General features: G+C 39.7%; 1 long non-coding RNA gene across 1 annotated transcript; it reads left to right on the top strand.

Annotated features, from left to right (window-relative positions):
* Nucleotides 1-74: 74 nt before the first annotated feature.
* On the top strand, nt 75-24,639 carry LOC310884273. Its single transcript, XR_014574109.1, has 2 exons — nt 75-215; nt 22,930-24,639. It is a non-coding gene; the product is annotated as an uncharacterized lncRNA (long non-coding RNA).
* Nucleotides 24,640-26,947: the final 2,308 nt, after the last annotated feature.

Here is a 26,947-nt window from a genome sequence, read left to right as displayed (position 1 = left end):
GCCGTGGTAAGAAAAAGATCTTAAATATCACTCACGTTCCACACCTGATAGGACATTTGCAGGTGCCTGCACTGAGCATGCAGATGGCACTCAGCTGGCATAGTTCTCCCATAAGAGTATTAAAGCAGGTGAGAAGGCCATAGCATCTTTTTTCTTCAAAGTGGCTGTTGGAGAAGCAGAGGCCTGGAGGTGTTATTCTGTGGATCTAGCACGGAGTAAGTTTTTATGGACTTAATTTCTTTGTTAAAATTTTTAAGCTTTTTACATGTTCATGTTTGGAGAATCTAGAGCTGTTCTTGTTGTTTTGTGGTATAGTTCATGTGTTTGTCTTCTAGGTAATGTATAATTGGAATAGAAATAACTTTATTGTTTATTATGCAGTTTATGATAGTAAAGTATGTCTAGGCTATGCAGAAAGTGCTTGTTTTGTTTTCTTTGAGGCTGACATTCATTGTTCCTCTTGTGCTGTTGTGAGGTTAAAGTCAGTCATGTACAGCAATTGGTTTAGCTATTGCTGTTTATAACGGATAAGAGTTTATCAAAAAAAACTTTTTCCTGTTCTTCTGGCTTTTCTAAAGATAAAATAGGGCATTTATTAAGTGTTTCAGTTTATTGACTGTTCCTTGGACTCATCCATAAGCTATAGAACTGGCTAGGAAAAGCCACCCTAACTGCAGAACATGTGAGGAAGCATGTTCCTGGACAGCAACATAAGAGAGCCTTGTGTTATGGCACTGTAGTGTTAACACTTTCATTTTCCACGAAAAGTGAAGAATAGCATGTAGAAAAAAAGTTGATTTTATAAGAGCTAATGGTAATAAAATGCACTGAAGCTTTCAGTATTCTAAGAGCTGGCTGTGTTGATTGTAGATACTGGCTTGAGTCTGGCAGCGTTGTGAAGAGCTGCAGTGCATCAGAACTGGGATTGCAACCGTTGTAAAAGAAAAGATGAGAAGTTTCCATACACGTATCTATGTGCTTTAGACATGACAATGGAATTTCACAGATTTGAAGCCAGTTACCAGCTGTGCAACAAGGGCTGGAAGGCACTCTTAGTAATCTGATAGACTTCAACATAAAGCACTAATTTTCCATTCTTGGGGGTATATGAGTTGAGAGGTACCCTCTAACTTAGTGGTTAAAGATAAATTTAAGAATGTGTGTGTATATATATATACACACGTGTACTATTTTCAATAGTGGCTGTGATGATAGTAGAACATGTGGTCATGTATCCGTTTAGGGCTTACTTCCAACTATCATACAAGTTTATTTTTTAATGTGACCTCTTTGTCTTTCTCCTCTTTCCCCACTGCCATATAATACTTGGCTTGAAGACTGTAGTTCTCAATGGGGCTATTTCTACTGTTTGTGGTGGGGTCTGGATCTGACCCAAGGGGAGGGTGTGTAGAATAGAATAGGTCCCCAGTGGATAGAGTAAGAGTGACTTCCTTTCCTAGCAATCAACAAATAGCCACCTCACCTGTTTGTTTTTGCTCTTTCTCTCCTGCAATTCAATAGCTATTGTCAAATCCTAAGCTCTAAGCGTGCGAGCTATGTATGAAACAGTGCAGATGGGTGAAACAGATCTGATATGATCATGTTTTAGCAGCTAGCCAGGTGGACCTCTGAGGCAGAAAGAAGTGCTGAGAAACAACTTCCATGTGATGGTGTCCTACCTGAAAAAGCTTTCCTTCCTTGGGGTAGCCTGGCTCTGCCTGTGATGTGCTTTCTGGGTATGGGGTCCATGTGGGCTGCCCTATGGCTGTCCTGCTTCCTCCCTCTTTAAGTACCTCCTTTGCTAGATCTCAGCTCTAGGGACAGCTCTGGGTTCCTACTTTCATTGTTAGGCACATGGATGGTGCAGTCAAGGTGCAAAACATTTTGCGTGACAATTGGTAGAAGAAACATTAAATTACAGATTTTTGTTCATTTTATGGGGATACCGTCTGCAAACAAGCAGATCAGAAATTTCTTTTGCAGGCTTCAGCTAGCTTCTTGTTTAATCTGTCATTACTTGAATAAGAGTTATTCTCTTCTGTTTGGGAGAAAAATTACTCTGTCAGGATGGTGTATGGCTTACTGCAGCCAAGCCAACATATTGAATGACAGAGCAATTTGATGAAGTTAACTTAATTGAAATTGTGCATTGATGGCATAGGGAATCCATCTCCAGTGCTGTATGGTTCAATTTGGAAATGATTCTAACAATCAGAGTGTGCTCAGTACTCTGACTGGGTATTTGGTCAGAGTTCTTAACCACCATGATAAATACTTTAAATAGGTACAGCTTGGGAAATGTAAATACTGACACAAGGCTATTTACAAATAGCCTCTGGGTGTCCAGTGACCTGACTGGTATTATAGCAGCCATTACTTCTATTTCATGCTGGAGGACTGCAGGTGGTGTGGAAATAGCAATTTGCTCTGTTGCAAATGTTTTGTATTTTTCAGTTTCAACTTATGTCAGTATTGCTGGTTGTAGCCAGCTGAAGACCCCTTTGAGCAGCAGCTCCTCATTAGTACATGCAAATGTGTTGATAGAGCTGTCTCAGGTGGGGAAAGCCTGTGTTCCCACAGCTGACTTCCACTGAATGTCTTTGAAGATTCTCACAGAATATTTACCTGTATAGGATAAAAACACTATTATTTTTCCAAAGCATATTGAATATTTTTTTGTGGCTTTAAACTAAGTATGGGGGAGGTATCTTCTATAATCAGAAGGCTGTGTTGCCTCCGAACTGGGAGAGGCCAAAAACTGCTGGAACACTGGCTGAATGTCTGATCAAATTGGTGTGACTGGTCTCTGAGGACTGAATCTGTTCATTATCCAATTTGACAGTACTTTTGTGTCTTTATATGTTTGTCAAAGAAGGCAGATCTGAGAAATTTTATAACAGCTTTGCTGGCAGGGCATTTCATCTGTTAGAAAATTCATGTAGCTACTAATCTGTGCATTCAAAATATTTCTACATACAGTTTACATTACTCAAATTTCAGAGAAAAGTCTTTAACAGATTGTTATTTACAGTCTGTAAGATCAGCACTGTCATAAACAACCTTGGATTCTCTTTTGTGTGAACAACATTAATGATTCACAAGGGGACAAACATGGATCACTTCAGCAGTCTTGATGCAGATTCCAGGAGTCTCAATTTTTCTAATAAAACCTATACTTATATATGCTTATAACTATATATAGGTTTCTATATGCATAACATTACAGAACATCTTTTCTTGCTTTATCCTGTCAGAAACTCAAGTTCTCTTGTCTTATTTGCAAGCTCAACATTTGGTTTTATTTTGACTTATAAACTGTTTGAAGCAAGACAAATGACAAGGCAGCTGAGGAATTTGAAGGTAGTCAACTGCTCACATTTCATATAAAGGTCAGGATCCAATTAGCTATGCTAATGTGCTAGCCTGTGCCCTCCTCTGACCAGGCTGCAGGTTGCTGACACCAGATGATTCTCCTCTACAGAGGATGAGGCCTCTGAAGGTTCCTGGTCTCAGTGCAGAACAGTGAGAAATAAGATGAGGTACTTCAAATATTTTTTCCTATCCCTTCTTCCTGCTCCTAATCCATATCAGAGTGGGTGATTTCCTAGAGCCAGGTGTGCCAGGAAACTTTGAAAAGTTTAACAGCACCTTTACAGAAAGGATCTTTTGCCACTCCAGCAATGAACAGTGACCCTAACACGACTCACCAGCAGATATGAATGAATGCCAATAAGAAGTACAGGACAGCCTGAAATGAGCTGACCTCTTCTGTCTTGAGTGTCTGTGCCTGTGAAGTGTCCCAGACACTACTGTCCCTCACTCCAAAGGCAGAAAGTTGCAATTAGAAGTAAAAGCAGTAGCAGCTGAAGACTTATCTGGCTTCCTATGATATAAATTAGAGTGTGTGTGTGTGCAGGGGCTCTGGCTTTAGCCTGTTTGGAATGAAGTACTAATTTGTTTCAGGTTTTTGGATGGCTTTGGCAAGAAATGGGCACTTGGTGGATATATACCAATAGCAGACTCAATGACCAGTGCTTTTTACTTCTGGAGGTGTGCTTTAGAGCTGTCAGGTTTATGCTCAAAGTATCTCACTACAAAGAAGCATATATTTACTGTAGGATAGAGATGCAGAACTATTTATATAGATGGCATGTTCTTGGAAGGAAGTCAGTAGTGAGACTGGATCAAGAGGGCTCCTTCAGATTAAAAGAAATAACTCATCTCATTTCTGCATGAGTCTTTTAATTTCTGTTAATTTAATCCCTGTCAAAAATCAAGTCACTAAAGAACACTGTAAAAGGTTATATAGCTTTTCTAAAATTAATTCTGACTGCTTGTATATTCAGCTAACATGTCTGAAATCAAATTAGAAGCCTTTAAAAAACAATCTTTGTATACCAAGGTGCAGACTATAGCTTTTCTTCTACAGCAAGTCTGCTGCAAAGGAACCTGGAGCACTCTTCCACATCTCTAATTTAGAGATTTGAGGCCTTGCTCTTAGAGGTGCTCTCTGCTGTTATTGCCAAAAACAATGAATCTGTCCAAATAACCTCTCATTCACCCCACTTTTAACCACCTGTTTTAGAAGGTTTTGGCATTTTATGAATCTATGTAGACCATGCCAGGACAATAAGAACCTAAAGTTCCTGGAACACTACTGGTTCTCACTGTGATTTTCTGTCCTGGCCAGTTGTATAAGAACTGGATATATTTTGAAAAATGGTATAAAAAATGCTGAGGAATGAGTAACACTTCATATAATTTGCAGAAAAGTTGAATTAATGTGACTGATCATCAATTTGGTTTTCTCCCAGTTACATAAAAATGACTGCAGTGATTTTCATCCTATATGATGTGAAGACCTCAGCTCAGCATGAAAAAATTTCAAGAGCTGCTTCTTCAACTCATGTTTCCCTCTTTTCTGTTATGACATCTAAAAAATTAGCATATGTACATGACTGCTCAGCAGTTATTTCTGATCATCTGGTTTAAACTTGATGGAACTGACCAATTTCTTTTTCAGAGCCGGTTAACAAACAAATTATTTTCAGTGTGGTTCAGAAATGTAAGAATATTCAAGAATCAAATGAATCCAGTCTGTCTGTTAACTTTTTCCCCAGTTACTTTTGCAGTTGTGGGAAACAATCACATTTATTTTACATACCTGATCTAAAACCTCAATACCTTTAAATACAGGAATTGTACTGCATCTGTGTATGGGTGTATTTCGAGTACTGTAAGGTGCCCTTATGGTGCTGCAGTCCCTTCATCTGCATTCTCTTGGGAATGATTGCTTTACATTGTGGAGTTCTTCTCTGGAGCAGAGACCGGTATCTGTGCACTTCTTGGGTGGCTGATTGGAGTCTATTCTCAGTTTATCGAAGTGCCAGAGTCCTGGATTTCCAGATGCACAAGACAGTAAGGAAAAAAATATATAGAAAATTTCTCTGAAAATTTCTGATGGCAAAGCTTCAGTCTTCATAAATTGTATGTAAATTGTGCAGCTGGAGTGGTAGATGGTGAAAGGATTGTGTTAAAGGCTATTTTCACTGAGTGTGGAATTGTTGGATTATGCTGATGGACGTGTTGTTGTTTGAGAGGTGAAATCTGGAGAATCACTACCTCAGTACAGAAAATGACCAATGACGCACAAACCATTGAAGGATGCTGTTAGCCAGTCTCTAATAATGAGCTATTGGCAAGTTACATTGTCTTTTGGCCAGGATACTCCATCCTGATGATAAAAGCATCTAATAGCAGAATTACAGCCTTAGCAAACAGGTGAAGGCTAGAGAACACTTTTGAAAGCGAGTATAACTCTTCATTAAATTAAGAACAAATATTCTCTCCTAAAAATAATAGAATAAAGGGTTTAGAGAATGAAGAGTTTGTTTTGCTTACGCCCATTCCATGGCCTTATTTCAGTCATTCAACACAAAACAGATTCACTTTGAGAGTATGGACTTATGGATGATTCATTTTAATTTTGTTTGGAGAGTACAAAGAACTTGTAATTGTGTGGGGAATCTGGGTAAACCTCAGGTCTGGCTGAAGCAGTCAGTCTGGGTAAATGTGACTTAGGTGAAACTCAGGTCTTTTGCAACTCTCTTCCTGTTACCACTCAGTGGCATATTGGATTTACCCCTCTAGCTTTTATAAATCTGTTGGTCTAATTTTAGAAAAGGTACAATTTGCTTTGAGATGTGTGGATGACTTAGACTAAAAGTGCATAATGCGTACTATGGTAACTCATCCAACAATAGTAAAAATAGATATTCAGTTTAAAAAAAGCACCCATAGCTAAAAGTTATAGCAGCAAGCTGAAGTATTAGCTTATTAAAAATGGGGTCTTCTGCTACTGAAACTTTGATCAAACAAGGCTTTACTATTTTTTAGCAGTACCTGAAGTCACCTTACTTGAAAAGCTATTTTCTGTTTTTTTCTGAAACTTTTTTTTACTTTCAGAAGCATACAGGAGCACTCAGACAAAGGTTCTTTCAGAACAAGAGTACTTAATTGTTTCTGCTTTATAGCAGCAGTCTGCGTAAAATGGAGAAGGAAATGAGAACATGAGCAGTGGTAGATGGAAACATGAATGAGGACATAGCAGAAACCTGGCGACCTGTGTTCACTGCAGATTTGCTTGGTTTACCTTGAATCATTATCTTTCATAGATTGCGCTGTGTAGAGAAAGATTCAAGGTCAAACTTCTATGGAGGTGACATCTATTTTTAAACTGCACAGATGGCACGAGCCCCCTCGCTAGAGCGCTTCTCCCTGCGTGTAAGTTCAGGATGTGTTGTAGTATAACCCTAGCAGTGCACTAATCTGGTCAGCATGCTGCATGTTTGTACTAAGCTTTGTACCCCCAGCAGGCCAGTCCCTGACATGCTGGGAAGTGAGGTCCCTTGGGTCTGGAAACTTCACCTGCTGTCAAGGACAAATGTGCTTGTTTGTATACACTCAGGGTAATGAAGCTCCATTGTTTAAAAAATAAAAAAAAATTTACACCCCACACACACTGTTTTTAAAGTATATTGGTTGGTAGCTCCATTTCTCTCTAATTTAAAACCATTTTCTGGAATTCACACCAAATATATCCAAGCCCAATTAATATGTGCGTTACTTTTTGTGCTGGCATACTGCAGTTACAGTTAATTCTGCTGCTTTCCTGCTTCTGGAATCTATAGGAAGCAATAATTCTTTCCATTAACTAAGGAGCTATGCTTTTTTAGGGTATGTCTGGACTGTCAATCTGCCTTGGACTCTGTTGGCAAATGCAAGCCAAGTGTGGCTTGAGAGCTCTTCAGCTGCATTAGCCTAGTACTGTCCCTTAAGCTAATATGGCTTGCTAAAATGGATGGTTTGGTCAATCTGACAGTTTCCTGTGTTTTCCTTTCTTAAATTTTCCTTCTGTGCACTGCTTGAAAAGCCTGGTGTCTTGGATTCAACCCAGAACCCAAAGGCTTTCCTGATGCCCTACATGGAGTGTGCTGTGCCTCAGCACTTGTCTGCACAGCATAGGTGTGCTTAGGTCATGATAGGGTGAACAGTCTGGCTTTGACTAAGTTCAAAGTGTTACATTAATAATTACATAATTATATTGAAGATTTCCATAATAACCTGCTGCTTAAGACTGGGCAAAAGACAAATGTTTCTAAAACTGTTATTGTTGTATCTTTCCCTAAGACCTTCCCAAATGAAAGCTTTCTCCCTTGCATAAGCTTTTGAGTAAACATGAAATAAATTCAGCTCGCGCTTGGTTTTAAACTGTTCATTTTTCTTGTGCTCCCTGGAAACTGTTAAAGGTTTTTAATTTTTCTTTAACTTCCTCTTTCCTTTTCCTCCCTTTCAGCCAGTGTCAGTTCTATAGCCTGTTTAGTTACAGCTGTCCCTCAAAGCTGCTGCATGAAATGTGCTGGATGGGGCATTATTGATTTTGCAGCATTGGCTATGAGTGATGTTGGATAATGTAATGCCACTGCTGAAGAGAAGAGTTTCTTTAACCCTTTACATGTTTACTCTGTGCCTGCTCAAGAAAAGGTGTTAAATGTGAGAATTGCTTTCTGGGGCACTGTAAGAGAACACCCTGTATGGTTCGCTGGTGTATTTAAAGAGCTCTTCATGCTCTGTGGACAGTACATGGTGCTTGTCAGTGATTAGCAGCGTATAGTGTTACAGGTGGGATTTCACTGAAGGAGATTCTACAGCAGGATAAAGGGAAGCTTTTATCTGTGTAATATGGGGAAACATGGCTTGCTTTCATTAAAATGTTTCTATTTTTAAATGGCATTTCATTTCTTACAATTAATGTAAGACATCTGAAGAGCATTTGAATATTATTCAGGTCCTGTTCTGACACTTGTAGTCAGTTATTTCAATTACTAGCACACTTATGGTTTCATCAGTGGTTGATGAGTGCTAAATGTCATACTAGTATCATTTGCACTACTGTGAACTACTGTAAGCGCAGCACAGATGTTGCAGAGAAAAACTGGTATAAAACCAAGGTGGAAATGTAATGACAGGCAGCACAAAATCAATTGATAAAGGGTAGATTTGTGGAAACAGCAAAGATTCTTAAGAGTTGGAACTTGCAGCCTCATCTGTTTTGATTAGTTGTATAGGTGGCCTGCCCTGCTGCTTCTGTTCTTGTCTCAGACCAACTGATCATCCTAAAACTGTTTAGCTGCTATCCTGGTAGATGTGCAATGTTTTCACCAGGTTGAAATGGGCCTCATATGGCAATGTCCCTAAAACTTTGATGTTGGGACTAATCCTAACCTACTTTGGTTTGTAACAACTTGTCTGGAAATGTGAAAACAGCAGGATTTCTTCTGCTGGAAGGCAAAATGTTTGAACAGTTTAGAAACAAACTGTTCAATTTAGTCTATCCTTCCCTGTGCTCCCTTTATGCAGCCAGTTGTTTGTCTTCATCCCAATATGAGTGCTAATCTGTCATATGGGGGCCCAGTAGGAATTCTCTTTGGATGGGAAGGATGACAGGAAGGAATACAGAAAGCTGAGGGAGAGTTGTTTTTAGTGGCAGTGCGCTCTGCTAGCATTGGGGGGGGCTGAGGATGATGGCTGTTATCCTGGGAGAACGGTTCCAAAATGGGGTCAGAAAAACTTAAGCACCTCATAAAACCTGTTATTTTTTCTGATGTCTGCATTCTGTATCTATAAAATGGATGGCTCAATTGAAGAGTTCCTCAAATTTTACTGGGTTCAGTGTTAAACTCTGCCAAAAAACACTGCATGGAGAATTCTTGTATTAAGCACAGTTAACCTCGGAAAGCATTTTGTTCTAGGGTAAAACTAGAGCAGGGCTTTCAGCTTAACACTGGCATCTAATATATCTGCAAAGCTGTATTTAAATGTTCAATTTTAATTTCAGATTAGATGTAGGTAACACCAAATTTCTCCACCTGGTAAGTAGGCTATGCATATATAGGGTTCCTTTGAAAATGATTTTCTTCAGTAGGTCAGAAGAGGTCAGCCTGGGACTAAGGGAGTTTGTAGAGTTAGCATTGAGTAAGTCGTCAGTCTGCCTAGCTGGGACATGGCTAGAAAGTGAATTTAACTCTCACCATAAATTACTTGTCTTGAATATCTTGATGGCAGAAATGTTTAGCTTTAGAAACTGGTGATCATGGTGGTATTCATAAAGTAATTATAAAATATGAATATTCTTTGGAGTCCCAAACCCTGAGTTTTTTTCTAACAACATTCTTGATACTTCTGTTGATATGCCAGTGTCTTGAATAGGATATCTGGTTTACAATTTGCTTGAAACCATTAGTTTTCAGCCTGCCAGCTCACTTAGCCAAAAGTGCATTGGTTTCCATCAGACTGGCTTTCCAGCTAGAAATGCCATTGGGTAACTTTTGCACATTAAAACTAGAAGGAAAACTAAAGTGCTGTATGCAGACTGACATTTTGTATACACTATCTTCCTTTTTCAATTTAGCTTTTTTCCATGCCATAAAATCCCTGAAATACATGGACACAGCAAGGATGGAGTCATTGGAATATCATGAGCCAGAGATGTTTTCAGTGAATGCAAAACATATGAGACTGTGCTTTAGCTGGTGCATGTAAGTGAGTGTGCCAATACTTGCAAACTATAGAAGTTTTCTTGCAGTACCTGGTCTTATAAGTTCTTGGACCTTTATCACAGAAGCTGAAGGTCTGAAATTCAAGGATGGAATGAGCTAGAGCATTATAATGTGGGATTGATGGGGCAGTTGCTTGAAAAGGACTCTGCAGATAAGTATGAGTTGTATTTCTTTTGCAGTGCTGTCTCAAGCATGAGGCTCAAACAGAATTAACTTCACTAAAGCTTAAAAGAAATCAAGTTAATGTGACGTTAATCAGGATTTCTGTTTTCCGCATGTGTAAAGGACCATCTTGCTTAGCACTGGTTTATCTCATAGTGGGGAAAATCTGCTGGAACACTTTAGTGTAGGTATTGCTGTTTATGTGAAGTGATGTCGGGCTGAAGGTTGATTTTTACCAAATTTAAATGTCCTTTAAGAATGCTTAAGTTCTCTGAAAACTTAAGAGAACTTAAACAGTTCTCCGAAAATGTGACAGGCGCTTGGCTTCCATTCTTGTGTAGAACAGCTGTACGAGCAGTAAGAATATTTGCCTCATTCAACTGTAAAGAATTTCTCAGGGAAAACTGGTTATAGGTACCTTCTAAAATGTTTGCTTATGGTGTCAACTAATATTAGCTGTAGAATTAAATTCTGTTGTTGACCCTTCCTCCAACTGTCACTTTTATTGTAAAAACTCATTCCAGGGATTATTTCATAATTTCATGACTTCCAAGAATAATATCACTTGGACACTTTATGCTCTAGACAAGTATTTGAATATGTCCCGGGGGGGAGGGGGAGGATCATTAAATTATTTTCTAGTTTCATAGAGGTCTAAATTTGTTGGACTGCAGAAATAAAGGAGTTGTCCATTGAGCCCCTTCCAGCATTAACAGCGTTGTAGAGCTGGTTACTTTCTTTGAACATCTGGATCTGAACTTAAGACCTCATAAGTAGTAACTCTGTCTAAACTGCACTACAAGTTCTGAGCAAGGAGGATTTATCTTGCTTTAGTGCAAATGAAAGGAGAGGCTATTGCTACTCAACAGTTAATGAACCAGTAAAACATCTTTAAAACCAATATAACTGATTCTTTTCTGTGTAGTTAGCTTTGGCCAGTGATGCTCTCCAGCTGTGGAGGGGCTTGAGCTATAGCCTTACTTGATTGTGTTGTGTTCTTCCTCCTCTATCTCAATGTGGAAGGTTGACAGGAGAGATTAAGGTCAATTATTTATGGTAAAAATGGTAAGGCGTGTTTATGTAAATGTGTTTGTCAGCTGTTAATAGCCTGAAGCACAGTAGCTTGTGGAGGTAGGAGTGAGACCAGGATTCTTGTGCCTGGTGCTGGAGTGGGTAAGGTGCAGCCCTGTTCTGCTTCATTTGGAAATGGAAAAGGTAAGGCTATACTGGCTGGCAGAAGTTTTATGGGCAAATGCAGGTTGATCATGATTAAAGATGCCTTCCAGCAACATCTGGTGGTTGCAGATGGGCTTGTTTGACCCACAACCCTCCACCTGTTTGTCTTGTTTCTGCAAAAAGTTATTGTGCCTGGAGGTGGGTTAGCAGAAGTGAGCTGATTCTCTGCAGACATCAGGCTGTTAGCTTAATCAAACAAAGTGGTTTTAGCAAATATTCACTTATGAAAATGCGCTTACAGTACATGTAGTATGTATGCTTACTGCCACAGTCTCAGACCACAGCAGGTCCTCTGTGTATGTACACAAGAGTTTCACTTCTTGCTCTTCCTCAAATGCAATTTGGGCCTCTGAGGCTTTCTCATGTCACTGTTTTGCCATCTGTGGTGTCTGGCAGAAAGTGCAGGACGACCTTGCTGCTGCTGCTTAAGGAGGCTTTGAGCTTTACAGCATCTTTCATCTGAGCTCTCCAATCACATTACAAAGATGACAAAGCCTTGTGACACCAGGCGGTGTTTAGCGCACAGCCATTCCTTTCTGAAGGTCATGAAAATAACCAGAGTATTAGTAGCTCCTTGGTAGCTATAACCATCATTAACATGCAAGGGGATGTTATTCCATAGGCTAATAAAAGTGTCATTAAGTTAAAGACTTGACAACTTGGTTTCCTGCTCTTCCTACTGTTATAATCCCTGGCTGGGGATGTTTTCTTAGCACATAGCAAACTATGGAAAAGCTGTGGTTTCCAGTCTCTTTTGTGCTTTTGTTCTGAATACTGATGGATTACTTGGTCCCTGCATTCAGACCAGATGATTTTGTGGGAAAGAGATCAGGCACTGCAGGATATCTGCACTGTGATGAGAGCCTGAACACCAGGACTGCCTGGCCTGTCCAAGGTGTGGTCTTGGACTGCACAGGTGTTAGGGGAAAAAATGCAGTTTCAGAGCATCATATAGAGCTGCAATGTAAATGGCAGGGGGCTGTAAAGCTGCAGGCTCCTGACTGTGCAGCTTCACTTGAGGGCCAGGCTGGAATATGATGAACATTCCTCTCCAAGCAGATAGCTGTAATAATAACAGAGGCAGCAAAGGTTGAGTTTGGCACACTGAGCTGGTGTATAATATAAATGTTCTCTTCTTTCGATATCTTTGTGCCAAAGGACTGAACAAAGTGTCCATTAATTTAATATTTCTTGCATATATTTTTGCTTCAATTTCATTTTTCTCTCCTATTTTGATAAAAGCCAGAGATTCCATGTTATATTATGAATATGGATTTGTAGCCAGCAGCTATGTGGAAAAATCAATACATTTCCAGTTCACTCCCAGGTGTTTCTACTAACTGGGAGGGCAGTGTCTGCTGCCAGGAATGTATTATGCTGCCTGCTGATTAAAATGGATCAGGGTAAAATGGCTAAAAACTATTGCAGGTTTAAGGAAGTTGTGTTCACTGGGGTTATATATTGCCTGAATTAAGCCTCAGTTAAATCAAAGATGAGCTCAAATGGGGAATGCAAGATATGCTACTTCAGAGCTAATTAAAATATACAGTTCTATTAAAATTGTTGCACACCTTTAACAAATCTATGTAAATCAAGTCAGACACTTTGTGACAGATCAGTGAAAAATGACCTACCCTAAAGTGATACTCATTGCTCAGCTACTTGTCTGCAACTGAGTCCTCTAATGGAAAACATGTGAAATGTATTTACTGAAGGAGCAATGTAAAGTGATAGCTAAAAGTGTATAACAGACAAAGCTGAAAAGAATATAGAAATAAAAATGAGTTTTTTTAAAGCTGTAAACAGTCTCTGATCAAAAAAAATCCCTGGCAATTGTGCAAAAAAGAAAGTGATAATGCTTGTCTGCATTGCAATTGCAGATTTCATTTTGGACATGATGAGTTGGGATGCTTCTCTCTAAATCTGAGCCAGAGGCTGTGCATAGTTAGATTTAAAATAGCAGTCTGAAAGCATCTAGAACTCTCCTTTGCTGCATGCTGTCACATCTTGGAAAACATGCTGGTTAATTAAGAGACTGCAAATGAAATGTTTGCTAAGTGAAATTGAAGACAGTTGTAGTAGCAAGTTGCTTGGAGTTGTATCAACATTATTTGAGATAATTTGGGTTATGATTCCTTAGTAGGTATAGAAATGTATATAAAAATATAGATGTAGAAAGCTCATGTTTCAGGGATGAAAAAATATTAGTCTTATATTATTTTCCCAAGAGATTTCATTCAACTGCCAATGTCATCAACAGGATTCCATCATCCCTGGGTAAGATTAGAAAAGTTCTGGCTAAAATCATTGGGAGACAAATTAATTTCTGTGCCCTAAGCATCTTATGGTTGGGAGATGCCTATCTAAGACTTGACAATGTAACACCCAGACCCATCTGAGAATGCTATCCACAGCCTGTGGGATTTTCTCTGAAAAAGAATATTTTAAAACAAATTTATGCTGTTTACATGTATGAATACTCACTGTGGTTCCTCCATGGTACAACAAATGTGTTCCTTGTTCAGCAAAGCTATATAGCATGTGTGTTGAAGTCTTACTGCTCCTGTGAGATTCTGCTAGGTATAAATGCCCTCTCCATAAGTTAAGAATGTATTTTGACTACTGTTGGACTTTAAATTAAACAAAACCTCCTTGGTACATGAGTTTTCTGGCTCAGACTGGATTTTAAATAACTTCTAAAAATTAAATGTGAAGTATTAATTGTTCAAAACTGTACTTTATGTATGGACCAATTTATGCTATTTGATTTCAGTAGCTTTGGATGTAGCAAGACACCTGTACAACCACAAGGGCTATATAAGCTTTGTTCTAGGCTGTGAACAGCATTATATTGGCAAAGCTATCAATTTATGCTGCAGCAAATGGGATCAGAATGTAGCCTAGTCACTGAAATTGATAGAGCTGTGAAGATTTATGCTACCTGTCTGCCTGTCCCCATAGAGTTGGTCTCTTTTTCATTGCTATAGGTTGCACAGCACTTCTGCAAGTGAATGTAATTCACTGTGTGCTCTGGATTTGAGATCTAAGCTAATGACTTGTTCTGACACTATCTCTTGCTGAGCTCAGTTTTGTGAATTCCCTGTTGTTTTTTCTATTCATCTTGAATAAACCAAAGGTTATAGACTAGAAACAGAAAAAAGCTTGAAGGGGAGAAAAAGCAAGAGATCCTGCAGAATTTCTGCTGACAGTGCTTAAGGGGAGCTTTAGCAGTGTTTGATAGCTCCCCTGATTTATGGGGTGGCCAGCATCTTAGAAAACTTCCCTCCTCTGTTTGAAAACACTTGTTCAGAGTACTTAAATGAAAAAAAAAGTTGAGGTTTGGCACAGTGTTTTATCAGCCTTCATTAACTTAGAACCTACAGGAATGTCATACTCATTTTAGAATTTTGTACTTTTATATTTAAAATTTGATATTTTTTGTATTGTGTTGAAAGATGTGATGAATAAGCAGATTTTTCTTATATGGCTAGTTATAAGGTACTTCTAAACCTTGTCTTAATCTTTGGTTTTGTTTTCTTTTTTTTTGGAAGAGGCCTGCAAGCTCTAAAATGCAGGAGAAATGTCTCTTATGAGAAGTCATTCTGCTGGCATCGGTGGGCATCCTCATCAGATTTACTGCTACCAAATTGTTAGATCAGAACCAAAATAACTGAATCTATGGGAAAATGTCAAGACAAGTGTGACATTCATCTAAAGGTTGCAGTATGCCTAGAAATGATGTGTAAGTGCTGAGTAGGGCTAGAAGAGGGAAAGTGGTTTAGTTTCACTTTTCTTCTAGAAGAAAAATTACAAATGCTTGCAGTCTTTTCTAACCTGTTAAAACTGCAGTCTTGTGTGTGGTCACAGCAGCTGATAGAAAATGGAGTTGTGTGGATTTGTTACAGTAGGAAAAGGAGGAATGCTGCCAAACAGATGCCCAGGAACTCTTCCTGACTGTGCCAGAGAAGCTGGTGCCCCTGGGAGTGGGGTCAAATGCAAAGGGTAAACTCCAAAGGTCAAACCCAAGTAAGGCTGGAGGAGCTTGATGGGCAGAGAACAATCCACACCAGGCTGGAGTCTGTGGGGACTTCTCACACCCTGTCAATCAAGCTGCCCTTTCCTTTTATACTCCATAGAGGCTGTGAAGATAGTGAAAGGAAAATGCAGGCAGAGATTGACAAAGCAGAGAGCAGTTGCACGATGCCAGTGTGTTCTCACTACGTACATGGCTCCTTTAAATTTATGCTTTTGCTTAGCACATATTAGAGCTGCACATTAACTCTTCTACGCAATATTCCTTGTTCTGGTATTCCTGTGTAAGACATCTGTTTATTTTATCACAACTATTACAACTTCCTTTCTAAAGCAATGCTTAGAAGGGAATTGATCAGTCAGCACTTTGTAGTTACTGTTTCATTTTTGCTTTGCATTTGAAAAATGTTCAAAATGAAGTGTGTGAGATTATAGAAATTATCTGGCAATGCTTTCTGTATTTGTTTAGCTAATGAAAAGGGTTGAGCGGTGACTTAAATGTAGTCATTTTCCCTTTCAGGAAGAATTTTGATACTTAAAAGCATCTTAATCTGCCAGGGGATATATAGTATTGCATTGGAAACTGAAGCCATACAAATTGAAATTAGAGACTGGGCACAACTTTAATGCAGCTTATCGATTATATTCTGGAACAAATTGCCAAGGGCGATGAAGATATTCAAAGGCTTGAATCTATTACCCTAAAAGTAGAATGTGTATTAGCAAAACACTAGCTTATGCTTAGTCAACCCAAGTATATTCAGCACAATAGATGACTGAAATTAGTCTTCTGGTATAGAGAAGAACAAACTGAATACTCTAATATGCTTTTTTGATTATAAATTCTACAGCTATTACCAAGCAAACATTACCTGAGTCAACATTGGCAGGCATGTTTTGAAATGCTCTTGTATTTTTTCCTTGGTTCTGCATCTCCTTAGTTGCAGCTGTTCTACCTTTTTTAAATATATGCATGTTATGTACAAATGAAGGAGACATTTCTTGGTGTATTTCACTGGCTGACAAAGAACATGACAGCATGAACTGATTATGCAGAAGATGAAAATTATTTGGAAATCAGGTTTTAGCTGGAGTAAGAATCTCACTACGGAAATTGCATGTTCTGCTTGGTTCTTAAATGTATGTGTGATCATTGTAATAAGGTATAGCGGTTCTGTGACTAAAGATTATTCAATTTTATCAGCTTCATCACAGCTATTTACTGCGATGTTCTGGAAAAGGATTAGTACTTTAAGTGACTTCTTGAATTCCACTGTTTTCTTCAACCCCAAAACCATTGAACAGCAGTTACTGTTAATCACTTTCAATAACTAACACTCGTGTTTAATTTTTAAAAAATGTAACAGGGTTACAGAGCATTTATCAGGGAAAATCTGCAGATTCTTTTATAGTCAATATTTTGGATTTGAGTCCTTACTGTCTTTGGCTCATGACACAATTTGAAATATCAAGTGAGATCTGAAATAATTGCTGTGCTGGACCCTTTCTTGCAGGGCTAAATTCTGCCATATTAAGAACATTTGGTGCTACCTTATAATTCAAGATCTCAATACATGCTCACTTCAGGGTGAGCTGAACTCTTACCCTGAAACTTCAGAGTTCATAAAGTCATAAAATCCTTTCTCTTTTCTCTAGCATCAAAATAAAAAAAATGAATTTTCTATTAAACTTGTTCTTAGTTCAATGTGCTCTGTCATGGTGAAAGTGTTCTGTTGTGGATGAGATCCTGTCTGTAAAATAACACTGCATAAGGGGCAGTATTGTGGCCTGTACTGCATACACAGTACTTCACCCACAAAGGGAAAAAGTCAGCCAAGCCTTAACTAAGAACTGAAATCAAGCTGCAAGCAAAGCAAGTAAACCCTCTGCCATCCAGCACAGCACCCACTCATGCCTGACCAGTTGAAGTGTTTAATCCTGTTAGATCTTCTTCAGTACAGAAGGTGGGGAAGGATGCTCAGTGCTAGAAATGGTAAATTTGGATTTGTCATTGCTATTGTGGTTGGCATCTGATACTTTGCAGCTGGGAGCACAGTGAATGCTTCAGCACCTGAGTGGTTGTGGGCAGTGTCCCCATCACTGATGCCTTCATTCCTGATATTTGAAAATATTTCACATTTGGAGCCTAGGATAGGAGCTGCTCCTGTTCCACTTTCATCACCTCTCTGATCTATGCTTGTTACCCTGAGGTAATCCTGAAGTTTGGCACTAGAGAGAGAATATTCCATGCTCAACCTCTAGGAATTGCCCATGAAGCCAAGTTGCTCTCATTTTAAGGACAGGTTTTCTGTGTAGCAAATCAGAACAGAATTGTTTCCCTATAGCTTTTTATTTTTTGTCCATGTGATTAAACAAACCAAATCACAGAATGGCTGAGGTTGAAAGGGGCCTCTGAAGATCACCTAGTCCAACTCCCCTGCCAAGCAGGATCACCTAGTGCATGTGTGCAGGATGGCATCCAGTTGGGGTTTGAATATCTCTGGAGAAGGAGACTCCACTGCCTCTCTGGGCAAACAGCTTGTGCTCTCTGACTCCCCAAGTAGAGAAGTGCCTCCTCTTATTGAGCTGGAACCTCCTGTGCTCCAGGTTGTGCCTGCTGCCTCTTGTCCTGTTGCTGGGCACAACTGAAAAGAGCCCAGCTCCATCCTCTTGGCACCCTCCCCTCAGGTATTTATACATATTGATGAGGTCTCCCCTAGTCTTCTCTTTTTCAGGCTAAACAGGCCCAGTCCTCTCAGACTGTCCTTATATGACAGGTGCCCCAGTCATCTAATCATCTTCGTAGCCCTCCTGGATTTGCTCCAGTAGTTTTATGTCCCTGTTGTGCTGGGGAGCCCATGTTTGCTCTGCAGTATAGAAACAAACGGCCAGTTTAGGAACATCACTGAGAATGATCCTTACAATACTGTAGCTTTTTCCATATGAAGAGATGTTGATGCACCTCACTATGTAGGGCAATGATTCTGTGCTTCTCTATTACATAAGGAACCAAGACATGTGGAGATGCAATTCTGCTCTGGCTTCTCTGCTGCTCTGGTCCATGGTCTTGGCTGTGTCACTGGTGCTGGGCTCGTGTTTCACTTGGAGTTGCTTTGACTTTTTAGATTTCAAAGTATGCCTTGTTATGTGTGTCTGCACTACAGTGTGTTGGTGCTGGATCTCTGCAGTTAGGTGTTTCTGGAACAGGTGCCTCCATAAATTATTGTGCTGCTGTTATATAACGTGGCAAAAACTGGGCAGAGCAGCTGTCTGCTGCTTTCCCCGGCTCCTTCCAGTCTTTTCCTTCTGCTCTTGAGGATGATTTCTGAACTGGCAACTGCAACTTTCTGGCTTGCCTTGGCCACTGTCAGTGCTTGGCCCTGTTCTGACCTGAGGGTTAACCAGATCTAATTATTCACAACCGAGTCCAGGATCAGTCCACTACACATGATTTAAAGGCAGCTTTCGAAAGCATTTGTCTGCTTGAAGAATCCCAGAACATGCTTCTAATGCATGCTGTTGTTAAATAACAGCCTGACAGAAGGCAAAGTCAGAAGAAAAATCTTCTGTAGTTATTGCTACTTTGTGTTGTACTCAAGGAGGTGTCATCACAAAGTAGGCCTTAATTTCCTATTATTTCATTGCAAATTATTTGTAATTAGTCTTCCTTGGAAAATCAGGCTTAATGAACTGGAGGGAAATGCCTTTTTATGGCTGGAACTTAATAGGAAGATGGGAAGTTCTAGAGCACTGAGAAAGCTGAAAGCCCCGGATGTCAGTAAACAGATGTTCTGTGTTGGTCAGCTACTGCCAGGCCAAGGCCATAATCCTTTATTAGTGATTTAATTTGTCTATGGATCTCTAGCTTGCTGTGAATGTTAATTTAAAGAGCTTGTTTTCAGGGATTCTTTTCACACTTCTCAGCTGGGGCTTGCTGCTTTCTGAAACCAGCATGGGGGAATTGGGGAGCAGCAGCTGCACCCTTGGCTGGCTGAGACATTCACTGCTCCAGGTGGAGCTGTGGGCAGCAGGGGCTGCAGATGTGTGTCCTCTGTGGCAGTTGTTGTCTTCCCTCTTTGGCTGATGGAGAGAAGCAGCACAGTGCTTCCATTTCTCCTCCACCTCTGTTTCCCTGAGCTCTTTTATATGCACAGACTTCCTTTGTGCTTTTTTTTACCTTTTAGTTCTACCTGGAAGTTCATAGAAGTGAAACAGAAACAGGCTTCTTGCATGTCTGGATAAGTGAATTTGAATTCCTGGTAGTTACATAACCAAAGGCTGGTGGATTTCTTTTGTGTGCAGTCTGCAGGCAGCTGATTTCACCATTTTCTTGTGATCAGCATGACTTTGACACTGATCCGGCTCACTTGTGTATGGCAAGGTGTGGTTTCAGGCTCTTACAGAATTAAGAACTATTGCTCAAGCAAGCATGCTGTGAAGGTAGGAGGGCATCCACACCTGGCACCTACAATTTCAGTCTGTTTAGAGCATGTACTCAGAGTATGTTGGAATATAGTGGAATGCTATGGGAGGTAAGTCAAAGCTTTCCTTCCCCATTAATCCTGATTACTGAGTATGCACTTAATGTCATTCCCTTCAATTTTTTAAAAGTATGGGTACAGCAGAGTCCATCCAGGACTACTTTTTCTACAATATATAATGGAATCATTTTTTTAACAGGGGAGTCCTGCGGAAAAGGGTTCTTGCCTTTGAAAAAAGGTTTGGGTGCTTTATTTCTGTTAATGGCATCATTTTAAAAGGAGGTATTAAAGCTAGTTAATATGCTTGTAATTTGAGGGGTTTTAGCTGCTGATAATCACTGGCCAAACTGTTTCTTCCCATCATTCCAATGATAGCTTTTTCCTCTCCCTTTTGAAAAATGTGGAAACAGTACCTGGGGAGGAAAAAAAAAACTATGCAATCCAATGCACGCATGAACAAAACCTAAGATTTCCAGGCAAATCTAGTGGATCATATGATGTAGATAATAGGCATCTGTCTCTTCTGAAGTATATTTTATGATAATAATGCTACAGGGGCAGATAGTGGCACTGCAGGAAAAGACGAGTGCAAACCTGCAAATTGGATTTGTAAAAGAGAAGTTATGCTTGCTACAGTCCATGCACACATCTTTACTAGACATGCTGCAAGCAGCCCAGCTGTAGAAGCACAACACCCAGCATAGGCTTAGCGATGGTACCCAGATATGTTGCTAAAAACAGCCAGGGATTAAGCTGGGGTCCTTTATCTCAAAGGCACCTCCAGAGCCTGGCTAAGGGCTGGATGAACAGTACTAATAACTCACTTCCAGTCTCTGATTTGTTGTTTTTGTATTCCCCTTTTACTTCAGTAATGTTTTTAATGTTTTTATTTTTTGCATTTTCTGAATGAATCTGAAACTTTTCTAAGAATAGCTAAATAGTAAACTTTTCTGAAATCTTATTGATTCTGTATGGGCCAAGATTCTGTCAGGTTTTACCTGACCACGTTAGCTCTGATCAAGGCCAATGCTTTCTCAACTCATCCTGTTCTAGGTTTAAATAATGGATTTGGAGATAAAGTAAATCATTAGCACAGATGTCTTCCTAGTTCCTTTCTGTTGGTGGGGTTATTTGCCTTTCCTGGTCAAGTTTCAGCAGGACTGGTGTTCATTTGTGATAAACAGGGAATTTACCGCCTCTGTTTTGTGCTGGAAATCCGGTGAGATGTAATTTGTAATGACTGGGATTCCTGTATTTCCTGGGGTTGATTTGGCAGGAAACACCATCATTTACTGCCTCTTTGTGTTGATCTTTCTCTGAAAACCTGAATGAATGGACTGGAACATGAAAGTGCAAAATATGACTTCAGGATTAATAAACCAACTTTGTATTACTAATGTGCTGTCTTCTTACCTACAGTGTTCACTTTCTTTAATTGCTAGTTAATAGTTTGTGAGGCTCTTTAGTGAAATGCTGTTTTTCCTTTTAGCTATAATGCAAGAAGCAGATGAGTCTCAGTCCCTCCAGCTGTTAGAGCTTTAATTTATGAAACCTGATGGGTCCTTTGCCTGTTATCTTCATGCTAGCTTAAAGGTCATGGAAATCAAGAGAGACCTAGGGTTGTACAGAGAGAAGGGAAGATAAAAATGGATGGATTCTCCCTAAGAATTATGTCCAGACAGAAAAAGTTTTTAGCCAGTGGTCCAGGGTGCTACCCTGTGGTCTGTGAGATCCTGCCAGTCCCCATTCTAGCCTTGCATAGAAAACAGATTTGGAAATGATGGATCAAGTAGAAAGTTCTTCCCTGTCTCCATGTCCAGTGGTTAAGTGACCTCTGTGTCTCTGCCAGGGCCACCTGTCCCATTGCAGGACAAGGCACCTGTCCTTAGGCAAAATTTTCTTGCTCTTGAACTTTTGAATATTTTCTGTAAACAATTTGGGAACTTTATTTGTAAATGTTGTTAGATCTGGTTCTGAATATGAAGGCTGACATAATAGGTGACTAGTTCCCCTCCCACTCCTTCCTGCTTTGTTGTGATCTTGTTTTTACAGTTTACCATCCCCATGGCAGTTACTGGAATGCTGAATGGCAGGGGATGTCCAAAGGTTCTCTAACTCTGTACAGTTAATTGAGAATATAATAAATTGTATCTGAGAATGTTCCATTAGGGAATCATAACGGTACTATGAATGTCAGTGGGAAGGGGGAAAAGAATCTGTGCTGTGATGTAAGAAACAGCAGTTGGCAGCAAACCCTTCTGAGCAGGGGAAATCTAAGTAAGAGCCACTTATTAACCTTGTGCTACTTTCTTGAGTGTTTCCCAGAACATCTCCTTGGTGCTTCTGACTTTCTGCCAGGACACCAGCTGTGATCACTGTCCAGCCTCCTCTCCCTTTGTGGAGTGTTACCATGATGCTCCCCAAAACCACCCCCTGCCCTGGAGGCTGCCTGCTGACAGGGCCTCTCTGCAATGACAGGCTCAGTTGAGAATTTCACTGCAATTAGGAGTTATAAATGCAAGCACATACATGAGTGCATATGTGAAAATAATTTTTCCTTTGCACTTTATTTACCTGGAGTTAAGTGGTTTTTGTCCTTTGTTAGTTTGAGAAATTTGTCACTCTGTTAGCCTGCAGTAATGGCTCAAGACAGATCTTCAGCTGATGGAGGCTGGGCAGCTTTATGGAAACTGGCAGGGTGAGGCAGGCTGATTCACACTAGCAAGTGGACCATAAATTTATAGAGAATCTCTTCAAATAAAAACAATGATCTTTTTTCCTTTTGGCCTGTAAGACAAAAATGGAAGCACTGTTTCATTAAATTGTCATGGGGGCTTGCAAGTTTGTCTTTATAGAAGTCTGCTCAAAACGATATATTTTTTTCTGCTTTTTCTCTCTAGATGTTATACTTCTCTGGAGGCAACCTGCTGAGGAAGTGCTGTTATAAACTGTCCAGCGCATGAAGTTATATTTGCAGAGATGATTCCACACTAAATATAGCCCGTGAATTTCACCTTTGACTCCTAGCACCTTTGTATTTGAAAATCAGGCTGTTTAACTTCATGGGGGTGACACCTAGGGTCTCTGGTTCCAGGGTGATTATAAATGATTGCAATAACCAGAGGGCTGAGTAACTTTGTTCTAGCAACATTGTTAATATTAACATTAATTGCTCATTCCTACGAAACTGTGAAGGCATCCATGCTCACCCTATAGTGACTCATTATCTGTGTAATGCTGTTCTTGGGAACAACACAATAGGGAAGCTTCTATTTTCTTTTAATAGCAGATTTTAGTTTACTAGAAGTTGTGATCATAGTCAAACTATAGGAGAGTCATCTTCCCTGCCAGTGTTGGTGGTATTTCTCTTCATGCACAGACAGTTTAATAATCTCACACTGCAAGAGATTAAATGCACCAGGAAGTGCCTCAATAGTTTATTTTCTTAACCTTTTCCCCTTTGTAGCCAAGCATTTGATTACAAATGTAGATTGCAAACCTGCTGTGAACACCAGCCCAGCCTCCTTGTAGCTTGCAGGCATGCAAGGTCTCCTCCTGCCCCTGGGCACTGGAGCCTTGTACCTGTCTGCTTGGCATCAGGCAGCACGTGGGCATGCCTTGGAGTGGTCTGGCATTGCACAGTTGATGTGACCACTGGGGCATGTCACCTGGACGGAGAAAGCAAAACACAATTCAGGCTAGACAGCTAATTTCTAGATATCAGAAAGATGCTTAATTTCTTATGTAGGTCCTGCCTCTAGGAAGGCACCTCCAGAGGACAAATCAGTCTCTTCTGGGTGGTTATAGATCCATATGTTCTGATGAAAAGTATCTTTTTAAATATTGAATCTCTTTTAGAAGGACCAGACAGATAGACAAAGCTATTTGCATTGCTGTTTGCCAGGGCAACAGTTTAGGACTCATTTTCAACATGAACTTCATCTTATGGCCTGGAAAATGATGTATACTGCCTGCCAAGAAGCTCGTGAAAGACTTGTGAAGCTGAGCTGGTGTGGAATGAGCCATGAATTTCACTTGTAATGGATAGGTCAGGTAGTGATGACTATCATCCCTTTCGTTTTCTTAAAGTTGTGGCCAGGGGACAGGGCAAGAGCTGAAATTGATGAATCTTCTTTGATGGCACCTGATGCAAAGAAAATGGGCTAAGTAGCAGATGCATGTACAAGACCTCCATCATGGCTGTATTAGAGATTAATAAATCAGTAATTAGGTCACTAGTGATACTAAGGTAAAAGCTGGAGAGTGTTAAAATAAGTCAAAACTTTACCTCCTACTGGAATTAGCAGAGGCTTTGTCCCCTAGCCTACTAACAACTCCTACCAGCCTGGAAGCCAGTGTTCTCTCTTGGAATAGGAATGCTTATGGACACCCCTTTTCAGTGTTGAATTAGTAAATGTACAAATAAAAATAGTAATTATTAAACTTCTGTGCTTCAACCACTGATTTGAAGTCAACTGATTCTGACAATTAAAGTAATTATTTGGCTTACCCAGTCCCTTCTACTTCCAACTCTTATTCAGCCCTTGATGGTATCAAATAATTTCCTGAATGAAACAGCAATTCTGCCTCAATAAAATATTTATGGTTGTCAAGTGTTTCCTGACTTCTGCTTTGAGCTTGCTTTTGCTTATTTGAGATTCATGTTTCTCTATTGCTCTGGGATGAAGAAACAAAAGCTCCACTTGTTAATGACAGAGACATGAGCTACTTAACTTGGGGTGTCTGAAATGGCCTTTTAGTTACCTTTAGCGCTCTTCCTCAGGCAACATCTCTTTGAAAGAGCTAATCCTCAATAGTCCATTTTCCTAGTGAATGAACCTCTTAAGAAATTCTAAAAAAAAAAAAAAAAGGCAGATAAACAGATTTAAAATGAGTGTTTTAAGGTTCTTTTTATTTTTTTACCAAAAGTCTTGAGTCTCTTATCAAGTTACAGGTAATCTCTCCCCTTCCTCCAGATGAAATGAAGTTATAGCTGTGGATTTTTATCTCCTATCTTAAGATTCTGCTTTACCAACCATAAGTCCAGTGCTGAACTATAATAACTCAGGATATAAATGTAAACGTGAAATCTGAGACAGTCAGAGCTGTTTCTTTGGGTTTTATTATTATTAATTTAATAACAGGCTTGTGGCCAACTGGCATTTATGACTTTTGTTGTTGTTTATGTAATCTAAAATGGAATTAACCCTCAATAGATGTTTTCTTAATGCTTCTTTCATAACTGATGCCAGACAGACAAGGTGACTAAATCTAATACGCCATAAAAGTTAAGCTCAGCCAGCAGATGCTTATTTTCCATTTTGTTGTTTACCTGTCAGAATAGGACTCCAAATAGGAAGCAGCTCGTACTGCTCTCTTTGGGGAGGTTGCATGTTCCTTTCCAAATAGCTTTTGATTTGGTTTGGAATATAAATTTGTCTGACCAAATGAATACATCACAGCTGTTATTACTGCATTGTTTTTTTTAAAAAATCTTGCTACCTCATTAGAAGCTTACTGAGACTCTTCAATGGGTAGTAGTTTGTCAGATTTTAAACTAATGGAAGACTCAATCTGCCCAAGGATCATACTAGCTATTATTTATCACTTAAGAAAATTGGGGCAGATTCTATTATACTGGAGCAGTTATTTCCTCTGTAACTTGAGGAAACCTTCAGGAAGGGGGTAGGAATGAGTCAGGAACTTTGGGGAATTTTCCTTTCAGAGCATCCTGCTTTTGTGCAGGAATACATAGTGAAAGCTGCTAATTAGGAGAATTTTTTTTGGAACTGGCAGAAATTTTACTGTGTTTGCTGGGGAGATGAGGTTGGTAATGCCTTGTGGTGCTGGATGTGTTACAGCCAGGATTGTCTTACAGCAGTGCAACCTGGTGGCTTTCTGAGCCTAACCGATAGAAATTTGAAGGAAGGGGATAAATGGCATTGTCTTCTCAGAAAAACTTATTGCATTTCCCCAGTGTGATGACTGAATTTGGTGTAAATGAGTCTCCAAGGTTTGTGTTCAATTTCCCTAATGGACAGATATCCCTTCCTTATCTGTGACTTGAGGTTTGTATAGCATTTCACATTTAGGGCTGTTGTCTCTTTTTTTTCTTTTTAGCCTTGATTAACTGTTACAATCAGGTGCATGTCTGCCCTTGCTGAATTAAGTTGGTTGTGTTTACAAAGCCATGATTCTTGGAAGGGTCTGGCAGCAGTTCTGAAATCGTTTCTTTCCTATCAGATATGTAGAGCCTGATTTTTCCTCCTTTTTGTATCACACAGATAATTCATATCATAGCTTTGTTCTTGCCTTGGATTTGGGTGTGAAAAGAAGCCTCTTGCACCTTTTGATTTTGGACAGTGAGTCTGGATTTCTCTTATCTAAGCAGTGTGCCCTGGCCACTTACCTCATCCAAAATGCATGAACAGAGCTGAAGGCCACAAAAAGCATTAACTTGTAAGTGTATTTCGGCAAGGTCAATTTAGCTACCAAGATATCTTTTATCTTTCCTAGAAAAGAAAATGAAATAAAACCACCCTTTGCTCCTCCTGTAGATGCAGGGGGAAGAAAGGCACTTTGAAGAAAAGTAATTTTTGGTGATTATACTTTATGTAACTTGGTTTAATGATTCTGGTTGCTGCTAGTCCTGCACTGGAGAGTTCACAAGGGTGGCTACGTAAGAGGAAGCTCAACTGTTAAACTGCCACAACATGAGGGATGGCTCAAAAATTAAACTCACAAGCCTATGGAGCTTCACTTGGTTTAAGAGATCTGCTGCAGTTAGGAAGGCTCAGAGAAGTCAAATGGCACAGGATAAGTATAAACCCAGCTCCCCAGTCACACTTGCCCATTTCAAGTATGTGGCTCCCTGTCTTGTAAAGTGTTGTAAACATCTGGGTTACTTGTTAAACTGGG

Source organism: Anser anser (assembly GCF_964211835.1).
Source record: "Anser anser genome assembly, chromosome: 19".
NCBI lineage: Eukaryota > Metazoa > Chordata > Aves > Anseriformes > Anatidae > Anser > Anser anser.
The sequence above is the reverse complement of the archived record's forward strand: the minus strand, read 5'-3'. Positions and strand labels throughout refer to the sequence as shown.